This window comes from Amblyomma mixtum, chromosome 1 (assembly GCF_055824585.1).
Source record: "Amblyomma mixtum isolate Tamu chromosome 1, ASM5582458v1, whole genome shotgun sequence".
Lineage (NCBI taxonomy): Eukaryota > Metazoa > Arthropoda > Arachnida > Ixodida > Ixodidae > Amblyomma > Amblyomma mixtum.
The window spans coordinates 150027605-150040846 of record NC_143012.1 but is presented as its reverse complement, the minus strand read 5'-3'; the positions used below and the strand labels follow the sequence as shown (position 1 = coordinate 150040846).

Genomic DNA, 13242 nt, shown 5'->3' with positions numbered 1-13242 from the left:
TAGAGGCGCGACAAATTCAAATCTCAAGTGATGAGTTGCCATTTCTTGGCTTTCGTCGGCTATGTAGAAGTCCTGCTTTCATGAGGTCGCTATTAATTTCCACGACCAGATTAGAAGAATGAACAAGATGTTTTCCCTGCTGTCTGTACGACTACCATGCAGCAAGATACTTAATATATTCAGGTCTTGCGGTTACGATTACTCGGGCACAATTGCGTAGGAACGCATAGTGATGAAAACGCAGAACCTCTCTGTTAGCCCGTACGTACACCGGCTCTCACGTGGTTTAAAGAATGCTGACAAAGGGATGACCTGCGTCTTCGTTGCTTAGTTTATAAAAAAAAAACTAAACAAACTTTACATTATATAGTTCGCAGTGGTTGGACAGTCGAGTAAAATGAACAGTGCCTCGTGAACCATGCTACACAGATTATGCCCCGCTCGGATGCATTTGAGTCCAAGCTGTGGGTACTACGCGGCCTTTATAGAAAGGTCAAATAGAGCTATGGATCAGCACAGGCTTAGGAAACCTCAAATTCTCTGTGGTCGTGCTCGTATGCGTAAATCGCTTCCGATCACATAGGTTGTAGCATTCTCCTGAATTCAATAAAACCGATATCATCTGCGAGCATGCTAACTACAAATCTCGGTAGGTTAATGAAGCCGATTGCATGAAAACGGGTAAACTACAATGTGCGAGCGGTGCTTCAGTGACGCTGATTGCTATGGAAATTGCTTCTTTCAATGCCTTTTGCTTTGTAAGTTTTGTTGAATTTAGTTTTGCGTCTGGGGTTGACCGAGATTTTTTTCTCCTAAAGAAGCTGACCTTTCTCGTACAAAAATCAGTAGGCCGCTAGCACATCTCTTTTGTCTTGTGCATGTTACCTCACCAATAAGGACTTCTTTCAGCGCATACTTGATCTGCTATTATGCGGTTTCACGCATTCAGGCAAACTCTTGATGGGTTTCATAAATGAAAATGAGGTGGTTGATTTTCGTGAGCCATTAAAGCATCGGAACATTCTTGTGCCGCCGTAGTGGTCCTTGTGGCTCCTGTTGTGTACTTGGCTCTGAAGGTAAGCTCGCGTCACTTGCACTGGCCCTTTCTGTTATGTGCGGTCAATTGCCGAATACTAGGTAGGAAGACAGCGCAAAAACGACAACCACAGGGGAGGGCAAGACACAAAAGAACGCTTAAATAAATCCTCAACACCGACAGAGAAGGCATATCTCATGTTGTGGCGATCCCGGAGAAACCCTAAAACTTCTTCAGACTTCTTCGTTAAGAACGGATCAATCACATTTACCAACCTAAGCTTGTTCAACAGAAACCGGCTGACACATTGCTGCCACGAGCCATTCTCACTGAAAATCGTTCTGAAAGGAATGCTGGGTTTGTGCGTTTTGGAAGTGAAAAACACTTCCAGACAATTTCCTCGGAAACTGGAAATATCACTTGCTAATTTCGTCAAGTTTAAATCCTTACAAAAGTTCATAAATTTCATTTTAACGCGGAAATCACCTTTCCTTAAGCGGACCTGTCCTCCCCTCTCATTGTCGTTTTTGCGCTGTCTTCCTACCTAGTATGAATAACCAACTAGCCCAGCACCATGTTTTATTGAAATTGCCGAATACTTGTTGAGTGTTCTCGTGGCACTACTTCCTAATCCTTTGCCTCTTCTGTTTTTCCTCCCCCCCCCCCCCCCTCCCCAGAGACCGCAGAATTATAGGAGACGAACAATTTCTGCACCAATTTTAAGACTATATTGTAATCTCACTCTTTATCACAGAGGCATAAAATTTGCCACGTATAAATTCAGCTTGGTGAAGAACGTGCTCCCGTCTTATTTGAAGATAAAATTTTTCAAGCTGAAAATATCCCGGTTTTTGGAAAGTCATTTCGGCAAAGTCCGTTCATGTCCAACCTGTTGCAATAGTGCTAACAATGTTTTCAAACCACTTTTTGAAAAGATCCCTATGATAAAGCCTATTCAGAACGCACATACAAAATAGCTCGCTCTGTAATTCTTTATTTAGCAGTCTATCAGCACGCGGCTGAGGCATCTCTAAGTCACCTTAGCAGCTTTGTTTTCTTGTATCGACCGAAGATGAACCGGTGCGTCTTAATTGCTTCATATGTTGATGTATATAGCAATACTTGTGTTTTCTGTTTTAGTTTCATACTTTTGCATTTAACCGTGAAACGCTTTTCGGTCCAATTCTCTGCCAGTGAATTCATCCCAATACCATCGCGAAGCCAGCCTCAAAACTTAAATCAAAACTCAGCTCCAGACTATAGAAAATTCTCTAAATTTTTCGCCCAAATGGTATCACGCAGAAACTTTTCCGTAACGGCGCTCCTTATGGGATTAGAACAAAAGTCGACTCGAATAAAGCTTTGCTTAGCGACGCCTCACATCACTTGGTCATTACAACTGTGTCTTGCGCTATGTGTTCTAATTAGTATATAGCAATTTCTGGTGTCCCAGTTGTCGTCCTCGCAGTGCCATCCTTCATCTATTCGTTGTGCACTTGATGAAGACAGGTGAGTCAAGCCGTACAAGGCCCCCGTCGCTAGCGGCAGCTTTATGTCGTTGCCCACTGAGGTAAAAAGGCAGCCAAGACGGCCGTCGCTAAGGATGAAGAGAGAATTGGTCAAGCGCTACGGCGCGTCCAGCAGCGAAGGCGGGCGAGGAAAGCTGAACGGGCTACCCAGCACAGGAAAGGGGACCAGCTTAACGCTGCGAAAAGCAAAGCGCCAAAAGCGATGAGCGATGCCAAGCCCACTGATGGAAAACAAAAAAATTATATATCTAAATTTACCGGCTTAAAGGTACTGTGAAGAGGAATCTGAACTCGTCTTTTTGCCGCGGGAACTAAATCTACACGTTCCGAGCATTCTTAGAAATGTCGACTTATTGCCCTGTGTGGCCAATTCCCCTAATTAAATCGAGTTAACGTTCGGCTCCCGCCTTTATTTTTTTAATTCTCCCCGTACGGTGGGCGGAGCCGACCAACGCTTGGAGTGCTTTCCACCCAGTCCCGTGGCGGCTTGCTGCTCTGCCATCGGCGGAGTAATACGCAGTAATCCGTAGAAGCAAATAGTCCGCGAGTATTTTTATTTCTGTGGGCTTATTTCGCGGCTATAATATCTGCGAATGAAACTATTTATTCACGGAAACCTATAAAACAAAATAAAGCGAAAGCAAAGCCTCCACGGAGCTGGCTGCAAGGCACTCCCCACGTTGGTCGACTCCAGCCATCGTACGGGGAGAATTAAAAAAATAAAGGCGGGAGCCGGACGTTAATTCTATTTAATTAGAGATATCGGCAGCACAGGGCAATAAGTCGAAGTTTCTAAGACTGCTAGGAACGTGTAGATCGAGTTCCCGCGGCAAAAAGACGAGTTCATATTCCTCTTCAGTGCACCTTGAACGCATTAATCTGCGAAAGCTGACTGGCATTAGCGGCCGATATGTCTGGAGTGGCAAGTTTATTTTGACGTTCCGCAGGTCACTGCCCGGTTGGGCATCTCACAGGCCCATTTTAGAGTATATACGCCCACGTGCGTACTCGGTCTTTCTCCGCTTGAGCACAATCCCTGGACTCCAGAGCCCGCTTGGACGAAGCAAACAATCTAGTTCCCAGTGTTTTCTTATTCTCAGATTAAACCCTCCGTTAGTTTTGAGGAAAGCAAGGCAATGGATCCGTGGGTCAGTGGGCAGCTGTGCCGCGCTTTGAGGCAAGTGGCGGTTATGATGACGCCATAAAGCCACGCGACCAATCTTGACCAATCATGGTGGCGTATCAAGGCAGGTTTATGATGTCACGACATCACGTCATTTCTCTCGACCAATGATGTAATTTCGTGACAGAAAAGCGGGAAAGTTTTTGTCGCGCTATAACTTAAATGCTGTCGCATTAATATCCGCTTTGCCTGGGCAAAACACCTTTGAGGCTCACTTCCGCCGGAGTGGCGCAGTAATGCTTGCCTGTTTTGTGAAACAACAGGCAACATCTCAAGGACCCACAGTTTTCCTTGTTGCGGCCCTGCCACTTCATCTAGCCCGCCCGGAGCTCGCGTCGCCAGCAGCCAGGATGCGTAATCCTTTGTGGGCGGTACGAGTATGCTTGCAGCGGCGGCAGGCAATGTTCCTAGGCAAGCCTGTTCTTTTTCTCACTCTGCATCCTGCACTCTATCGCTGGATTACGATACGCCTTCAACCGCGCCTGGCATTCGTCGATGCGTAATAAGTTGCACTATATTCTACGCCAAAGTAGTAGAAGAGTAATCAGGTTCTCCAAACATTATCCATAAATAACCAAGCCTTTTCGCCAGCAGTGAAAACGAGTGTGCGTTGGTAAAAGTCTGCAGAAGCGGAAATGGCTGCTGGTTCAGAGCGCACAACCTGTCCGCTAATTCTTCGAAAACATAGGACGAAAAAAGGACACGGACGACAGAGAAGCTCCTATATATTAGACGTGGTGGCATTTCGAAAATAAAGTTGCAAGTTAGCGCCTGTCCTGTCCACTTCTGTCTCGTCCGTGTCCTTTTTTTTTTTTGCGCTATGTTTTCGAAGAACTGTTTCCAACTAGCCCAAACCAAGCTACTGTTGCTGTCTGCTAACGCCTCGAGGAGACGGATGTCACAAGTCTGCAAATACCCACTGTGTGTCGACGCCGCAGGACATCCTAGCTGAGATAAGCTGCGCGCCACGAGGTTTCTTACTGTTATGGGCCTAACGCTATCCTGCTGCAACTCAGAGGCGTTCTTGTCTGGCCAGAGGTTAAAAATTGCTTCAGTCCCTTTAAACAGGGTCGCGGTGTACAGTGAGCATTGATCTCCACTGGCAGGCTAAATGGCGCATCGGGCGTCAGAAAATGAAGCCAGCGGAAGTATGTGGCCTTGTACTGCAAGTCAATATTTGACACTGCACGAAATCGGACGCCAACATGAATTCCCAGTTCTCGACTCTATTCCCCTTTGGCATTTTGTCTTTTTCCATGGCAGTGCCTACCTGTTGCGCCGTAAACTGCATCAGTAGACCACCAAAGCCTTCTCAAAAAGCGTTTAAAAATCAAAGGCCCTTTGTATCTGTATTTATTTATTTATTTATTTATTTATTTATTTATTTGTGATACCCTCAGGGTACAGAGTACATTTCAGAGGGGAAGGGCAGTTCATAACAAGAAAAATAAACAACGCACAATTCATACAAAACTATAGACCAACTGAGGCAGGATAAAAAGAAGTGAGCAAAATTAACACGGAACAGATTAATAAAATAGTTTAAGAACCGAAGCGTGGCCTTGTGGTAGAGCATCCGCCTCGCATTCGGGAGGTGCTGGGTTCGATCCCCAGTGCCGCCGGGTACCCACCGGTTTCTTTAATGGGTACAAGATTTCCCCTGGCCTGGTGCTCGGCTCTTCTAGGGTGAAATGCTTGGGAAAAGGGTCTTAGACCAAACAGTCATGCATGGGCCCGAAAAGGGCCTGCAGTATGTTCAAATAAATAAATAAATAAATAAGAACAATACTAGTACGTGGAGAACACAACACTACAATAAAATACAAAAGCGATCATTATGTAAACAGAGTGGTAAGTATTCTTCTAAATTGAGTTGAATCAGTGATGCTAGTTAATGATGCGGGTAGGGAATTCCATTCTTTAGAGGTTGGCGGAAAACATGATTGCGCACATGTCACTGTGTTACAATGAGGCACTGTGACCTTGTGTTGATGATCACGACGGTGAGAAATGAACGGTACTGGTTGAATCGATCGAGAGCGAAGTTGAAAATTGGAGTAGAAAATCTTATGGAATAAGCAGATGCGGAAGTGCTTACGGCGGGTAGCTAGGGGCAGGGGGTTTAAAGACCTTTTCATTTGGGTGACGCTAGATGTACGATGGTATTGCCTAAAATGAATCTAGTTGCATGATTCTGGACAGTTTCCAGAACCTGTGTCAGTGAGACCTGTCCAGGGTCCCTTATGGATGAAGCGTATTCCATTTGCGGTCGTACGTAGGTCGTGTATAATAATTATTTTAACGAAGATGGAGCAAGTGTAAAATTTCTTCGAAGATAACCCAGCGTTTTGTTTGCTTTAGATGCTATATGTTCTATATGAAGTTTCCAGGACAGGGTGTTAGTTATATGTATGCCAAGATACCGGTACGATCCTACGCTTTCAAGGGGATGACTGTGAAGAAAATAAGGAGGACAAGTAGTATATGAACGTGAAACTCTCATAGATTTACATTTTTTAATATTTAGTTCCATTTTACAATTATGACACCAGTCTAGTATGCTATTAAGATCGACCTGGAGAGAGCGAATATCGGAATCGTTAGTTATTTTACGGTAAATCACGCAGTCGTCGGCAAACAAACAAATCCTAGAGTTAACAGTAGCTGGCAGATCATTAATATAAATCAGGAACAGTAAAGGGCCAAGGACAGATCATTGAGGAACCCCAGAACCAACTGGCACGGTAGAAGAATTAGTGTCATTAGCATGCACAGACTGAAGGCGAGAAAAAAGAAACGCGCGAATCCAGTTCAGAACAGAAGGGTCAATAAATAGAATGCTGAGTTTATATAGAAGTAACGAATGGTTAACTTTATCGAATGCCTTAGCGAAGTCGAGAAATATGCATTCTGTGGAAAACGCGGAGTCTAAGTAGAAGTGCAGATCATTAGTAAAGGAAAGTAATTGAGTTTCACAGGAGAAACCTTTCCGAAAGCCATGCTGAGTCATAGAAAAGAAGCTATTATCTTCAAGCAAATTAACAAGGTGAGTGAAAATTATATGTTCCATTATTTTGCACGGTATTGATGTGAGAGAGATGGGTCGATACTTAGACGGGTTCTGTTTGTCACCGGCTTTATGTACAGGTATGACCTTACCAGTTTTCCAGTCCTCGGGTAGTACGCCATCATGGTACGACTGTGAGAATATGCTTTCCAAAATGATAGAGGTATAGGTACAATACTAGCAGGAAGTCGCTTCACACAACTCATACGGAACCTTGCCTGTTCTGCGCTGTGACCTCGGGTAGCGCTGGCGTCGCCAGCGTGACCCGACCCTGCTCTCTAAGCGTGTTATACCACCAGTGGGGGATACATTTAAGAAGGAATATGTGAAGATTTTCTCCAGGAAACCGACTTATACCCCTGCCACACGGCAAATTTAATGTCATTCCCATCGAATGTCATTCGTTCGACCTAATGTCATTAGTTTTTGCACGCTGCTACACAGCCAAACTAATGTCATTTTCAATTGATGGCAATTGCGATGGGAAAACACTGGCGCAGAGAAAATGTTTTAGTATATGTTTCATTATGTTGCGAAAGTTGAGCAACAAACAGGTTTAATATCCTTCCTGCGCTTTTCAATGCCTTTTTATGCACATTTGCATTTGCACTGACTTGTCAATCATGACTAGCCATCACGCGTTCCATCCAAGCCAAAACAAGGCCAGTACTCGGACATGCAAATGGCGGACCGCGCGATGGACAGCGCACCTGCTGTGGGTGTTAACTCGTTAACTTGCGACGGCGGCAGCAGATTAATGCTGCTCTTCTGTGCTTGCGAGCACAGCGCCGCGCCAGGCTAGCGCAGTGCTGAAGCAAGCTAGCGCAGCTAAGGTCGGCCATACGCTCCTAAGAGGCTGCTACAAGCGACTTCGAGCAGCAACTCCGTGCAAACGCCGCCGCGATTTGTGCTGCGATTGCCGAAAGCTTGCCAGCTGTGCAAAGAGAGTGATGAGCCTTCCAGCGCAACGAAAGATGGTTTGAGGAGACGTTACCGAGCCTGGGCGAGTTTCATTTTCGCCAGTCGTTCCGCGTCACGCCTGCCACATTCCGCTATGTTGTCGACGCGCTGCGGTGTGTGCTTGAGCGTACAACCACGAACATGCGGGAGGCCATTCCGGTGGAAAAACGTGTGGCGATTGGCCTTTACCGGCTACGGTCGAGCGTCGAGGACCCAACAATCGCTAATCTGTTCGGTGTGGGGCGTTCCACTGTGAACATCATTGGCAAGCAGTTGTTTGCTGCAGTTATTGAAGTATTAGAGGCACGATGGATCCGCATGGTTAGTGATGAAGAAATGGCAGAACATATCCGCGAGTTTTACGCCCTGAGCGGCTTCCCGCAGGCAATAGGTGCCTTGGATGGATGCCACATCCCAATCTCGCCGCCACAAGATCACGCTGCTGACTATTACAGCTATAAAAGATGGCAAGTGTCTTCCGGCTGTTGTTAATTTCAAACTTCATCTAAACGGGAAACATCCATCCCGCCGCTGTGGCTGAGTGGTTATGGCGCTCGGCTGCTGACCCGAAAGACTCGGGTTCGACCCCGGCCGCGGTGGTCGAGTATCTATGAAGGCGAAACTCTAGACGCCGATGTAATGTGCGATGTCAGTGCACGTTGAAGAACCCCAGGTGATCAAAATTTCCGGAACCCTTCACTACCGCGTCCCTCGTAGCCAGAGTGGCTTTGGGACAAGCCCTCATATACAATGAACAGTTTCCCTGAGCACAGCTGACATCCTGATTTTTCAATTTTAAAAGCACAAAGTTTTTCAGTGCTCAAACGGACATGTAGAGATCACCTTGTTTCATTAAAGTGTAAATAACTTTGGTAATTACCGCTGTCTAAGCATTGAAATGCATAACGTTTGACTTTTTTTTCTTTGTCATGCAGGCACAGCAGCACACTCCTGGCCATCGTAGACCATCGATACCTCTTCAGGTATATAAGCTTCGGGAGCCCGGGAAGACGTCACAACCCCTTTGTGTATGGTCGGTCTCGATGTGTTTTTTTTTAACACATCGAGAGCGACAGCTTCCAGTCACCGGTGGCGGTGATCGAGGGAATGAAAGCGCCGCCGGTGGTTCTTTGTGACCAAGCGTTCCCATTGTCGGCTAACTTGTTGAAGCCATATGCAAACGCCTCGGGGCCCCATCAAGCGGCGTTCAACTACAACTTATCAAAAACAAGGAGGATTGTGGAGAACGCATTCGGCCGACTGAAAGCCTGCTTCAGATATACAATGAAGCGCATGGAATGCAAACTGCCAGCAGCGAAGCGGGAAATCAGAGCCGCGTGTGTTCTCCACAACATTTGCGAGGCTCTGAATGACCCCGTGGAGCAGCAGTGGGTGCAAGAGGCACATCAGTTTTATGCGCTGTACGCACAACCTGTGCATAGCACTGATGCAGCCAGTGGCCACGGACATGAAAAAAGTGCAGCTCTTGCCACCTATTTCACGAAGAGGAGCCAGCATGCTCAGTGAAGGTCGCACAAGCAGCAGAAGTGAAGTGTGTGCGGTGTGGTGTATGTGCAAGAATACTGTTTAAGGGTTGGTTGGTTGGTTTATTGGGGTTTAAGAGAGAGAGAGAGAGACTCTTTAATGAAAAACAGAGAATTTAGCCGGCGTTTCAATATCGCTGGCATGCTACTCTGCGTAGAGAGGGGAATTTGGGAGATAAATACTGAAGGAGAGCAGCGTGGAAGAGGTGGAAGAAAAAAATGGCTGAGGCTTAACTTGGTTAAGCCTGGAGAATGCGAAGCATCATCGTGTCGCGTAATTTGGAGGCGCACAACCACAGCGACGGCGCGAGGTGGGCCCCCGTTTCTCCACTGTCGTGACGTCATCGTGTCACGTGGTGTGACGTCATGTATCACGTGATTTGCAGGCGCACAACCACAGCGACGGCGCGAGGAGGGCCCCCGTTTCTGCACTGTCGTGACGTCATCGTGTCACGTGGTGTGACGTCATGTATCACGTGATTTGGAGGCGCACAACCACAGCGACGGCGCGAGGTGGGCCCCCGTTTCTCCACTGCCGTGACGTCATCGTGTGACGTGGTGTGACGTCATGTATCACGTGATTTGGAGGCGCATAACCACGGGGAAGGGCTGAAGTGGTAGCTAAAGTAGTATGCTTCGCATAAAAAAAAACAGTCCGCATTGTGACAACTGTGCCTCGATAGAAACTGTGACACATATCCTGCTTGAGTGCCCTGCGTATGCTAACGAGCGTGCGTACTATGAACATTGCATGCAGAAGCTTTGCCCCTAACAATGGAAAAAGTTTTAGGTCCCTTAGCCTGCATCAGGCAACAGAGACTTGCAATGAACTTTATTTTTACATATTTGAAAGACATTGGACATCTCGATAAGCTCTAAATTCACTTACACATTACCTTCATGCATTCTTCATGCAGTGTACTTCGTCAGCCCATTTGTCGGACTATGCACTCCATCATTCCATAGGTCACATCAATACTCGCCATTGCATCCTTAGTACCCATTTCATGGCCGCATTTTATTGGGGTTTAACGTCCCAAAGCGACTCAGGCTATGAGAGACGCCGTAGTGAAGGGCTCCGGAAATTTCGACCACCTGGGGTTCTTTAACGTGCACTGACATTGCACAGTACACGGGCCTCTAGAATTTCACCTCCATCGAAATTCGGCCGCCGCAGCCGGGATCAAACCCGCGTCTTTAGGGTCAGCAGCTGAGCACCGTAACCACTGAGCCACCGCGGCGGGGCACTCATTAAGGAACTCTCCAGTTGTTACTGTTGCTACCTTGGACTATGAACAGCTGGACGCCCTTCCAGCTGTACTCTGCTTCGTGTCGAGCGCGTGTTTGTCCTGCGTTCTGCCAGACCTTCACACGCGTGCGACCTGTATATATTTGTTATGTTAATATGTAAATAGATTTATTGCCCAGTGTACCTCTCCCCCAGCCCTTTCTACTATCCCCTCACCTCTTTCATTTCACTTCTATGCACTGCCTGCTATCCTTTATTTCCGCTGCCCCAGCTCACGTCCTTCCATACGCGATGGCAGATGCCGGGGCCAGCAACAATTTTCTCCCTTCCATATACAACGTTCCATAAAACCACTACTACTAGTACTTGTGACTGTATATATGAAACCATCACGCAACATGAAAATAAACAAGGCACTGCACAGTTTTTTTGTTTTTACATAGTTCGGCAAGCACAGAAATGAGGCGTTCTTCCCTTTCAGCAGCTTTCTCCTCTCTTGCGTTGGCTGCCTCTTGCACCTTAATTTCTCGCTCTCTGAGCTCAAACTCTTTCTGCTTGGATGTCTCGTACGGTATGCGTAACTTTCTTTGTTCCTCAATTAGTTGGCCAAGAAAAATATCTTGAGGCCTTCTTGTCCGTGCATTTCGAGGCTGCTGGCAACGTGGAGAGGGACTGCCTTTGGGACTCGGTGCGGGTGGCCTTGACGACGAACTCGCCGTGTCAGTTTCAGACACAAGGCTCCCAGAGCCATACAGCTGCAGCTGTGATGGGCTGCTCGACTCTGGCTCGTCATCCAAGGCTTCTTGGCAGCCGTGCACCATACTATAAAAAAATAAAAAAGCTTGAACAATAACACAAGCATCAAACATCAGTATGCGCAGTATAAAGTAGTATGTGCGAGCCGAGACGCACGATGCTAAGTGTACATGCTACCCCTGTACTGTACACATCATGTAAAAGACAACATGACCGTAACAGTATGAGGACAGTCTTGCTTGCCAGGCCTATATCTAGTAACCTGTGCAACATATTGTGATGAACTATGTATAATGATGCAACACAATTACAATGAAAGCAGACAGTATTGATGTTTATTGAGCATGAAGTGTAATCGCTTCCTCTGCATTAAGTGATCTTAACTGAATGTGTGGCATCCTCAAATAAAACGACAAGCAAAGAAAGACATAGCTTCATAAGTATGCTCATCCAGGGAACAGATATATAGTCTGCACTAGCTTTCTTTGCACACAAAACAAATATGTTGCCATCCGCAGCACCAGTACCATCTCAATTGCATGAACACATGGTAACAATTCACAATATCCCTTGCAAATGCAACGGTGTTTTTCTTACTACGTCAGCAGTGGCCTCCTGACGACAGCCTGTTTCTTCTGCCAGTGTGACGTCGTTAGCAGGCAGCTTTCCCAGGAACTTATGCTAATCCCAGTAATATTTCCAGGCTATTCCGCCCTGCGCTGTCGTCTTCTTGCTCAGCTCCCTGGAAGAAAAGAAAGTTTTCAAGCTTTCTAAAACAGCACTGCCTAGACGGTTTCTTAAAAAAGTTAGCGCAACACAAAAACAATCGCGCTGTTTTGTTTTTGTGTCGCGCTAACGTTTTTAAAAAACTATGCGCCAACTCGACCAGCATCAAGTCGCGAGTCCCTAAAAGGTTACTATGCTCCGCATGCTGATTTTTTTTACGAGGAAGTCGATAGCAAACTAGCTTAGAATGGTATAATTTTGAAGGAATAAGCAGCGCGCCCTAAAAGCATAAGCTGCTCTGACAAACGAAAAACATAAGTTGCTCACAGCCGCGTGAGTAAACGCACGAAAAAGGCAGTGTGACTGCGGTTACACAAGTTTGACATTTCGCATTTCAACTCGTCTGCCGACGCCTTGAGGCGAAAACCTATATTTGATATTTTAATTTTAACGTCCCAAACCAACATGGCCTATGAGGGTCACCGTAGTCAAGGGCTCCTGTTTATTTTTTGGCCTCCAGGGGTTCTTTAACAGGCACTGATATCGCACAGCGGGCGCCTTGCGTTTCGCCTACATCGAAACGTGCCTGCCGCGGCCGGGATCAAACCCGCGTCCTCAGGCTCAGCAGTCCAGCACCCAAATCACTTAACCACCGTGGCGGGGCGGACTGGCGCCATAAAGGCGGCGCTGTCGGTTACGACGACAAAAAATGCTGGTTCAGTGCACGTCCACAACGAGATGATTGTGATAAAAAGTTCGAGGCTTGCGCGCAGCAGTACCTGCCAAAATACATCGAAAAAGAGAGAATGCTCACCTGTATTTGTTGCCCAGATTTTCTATTTTTGTTTTGATGGCCTTCAGCGGCTTGTCGATGCCTTCAGCACAGAGGGCTTCTTGCATGGCCGCATAAACTTTGGCATTGCGCTTTGTGCGGCGCAGGTCGCACAGGTGATCCTGCGATACTCTTATGAGTGCAAACGTCTCGGACTCCGTCCACTGTGCCCTATTCCTGACTTCGGCTTCGGCCAACGCCCCAGTTAAAACAAAACAGACAAGTTCGCGGACAGCTGCTGGGCCCCGTTTTGAACTGTCGCGGCAGCACGCATGCGCAAATAGCCACAGCGACTACCAAAATAACAAACATGGCCGCCCGACAACTTGGCTGGTTGTTAGCGAGAGTAGTAGTTTTATT

General features: G+C 46.7%; 1 pseudogene; it reads left to right on the top strand.

Moving 5' to 3' along the window:
* The first annotated feature begins 7916 nt into the window (after nt 1-7916).
* LOC149367943 (uncharacterized) lies at nt 7917-9302 on the top strand (annotated as a pseudogene).
* Nucleotides 9303-13242: the final 3940 nt, after the last annotated feature.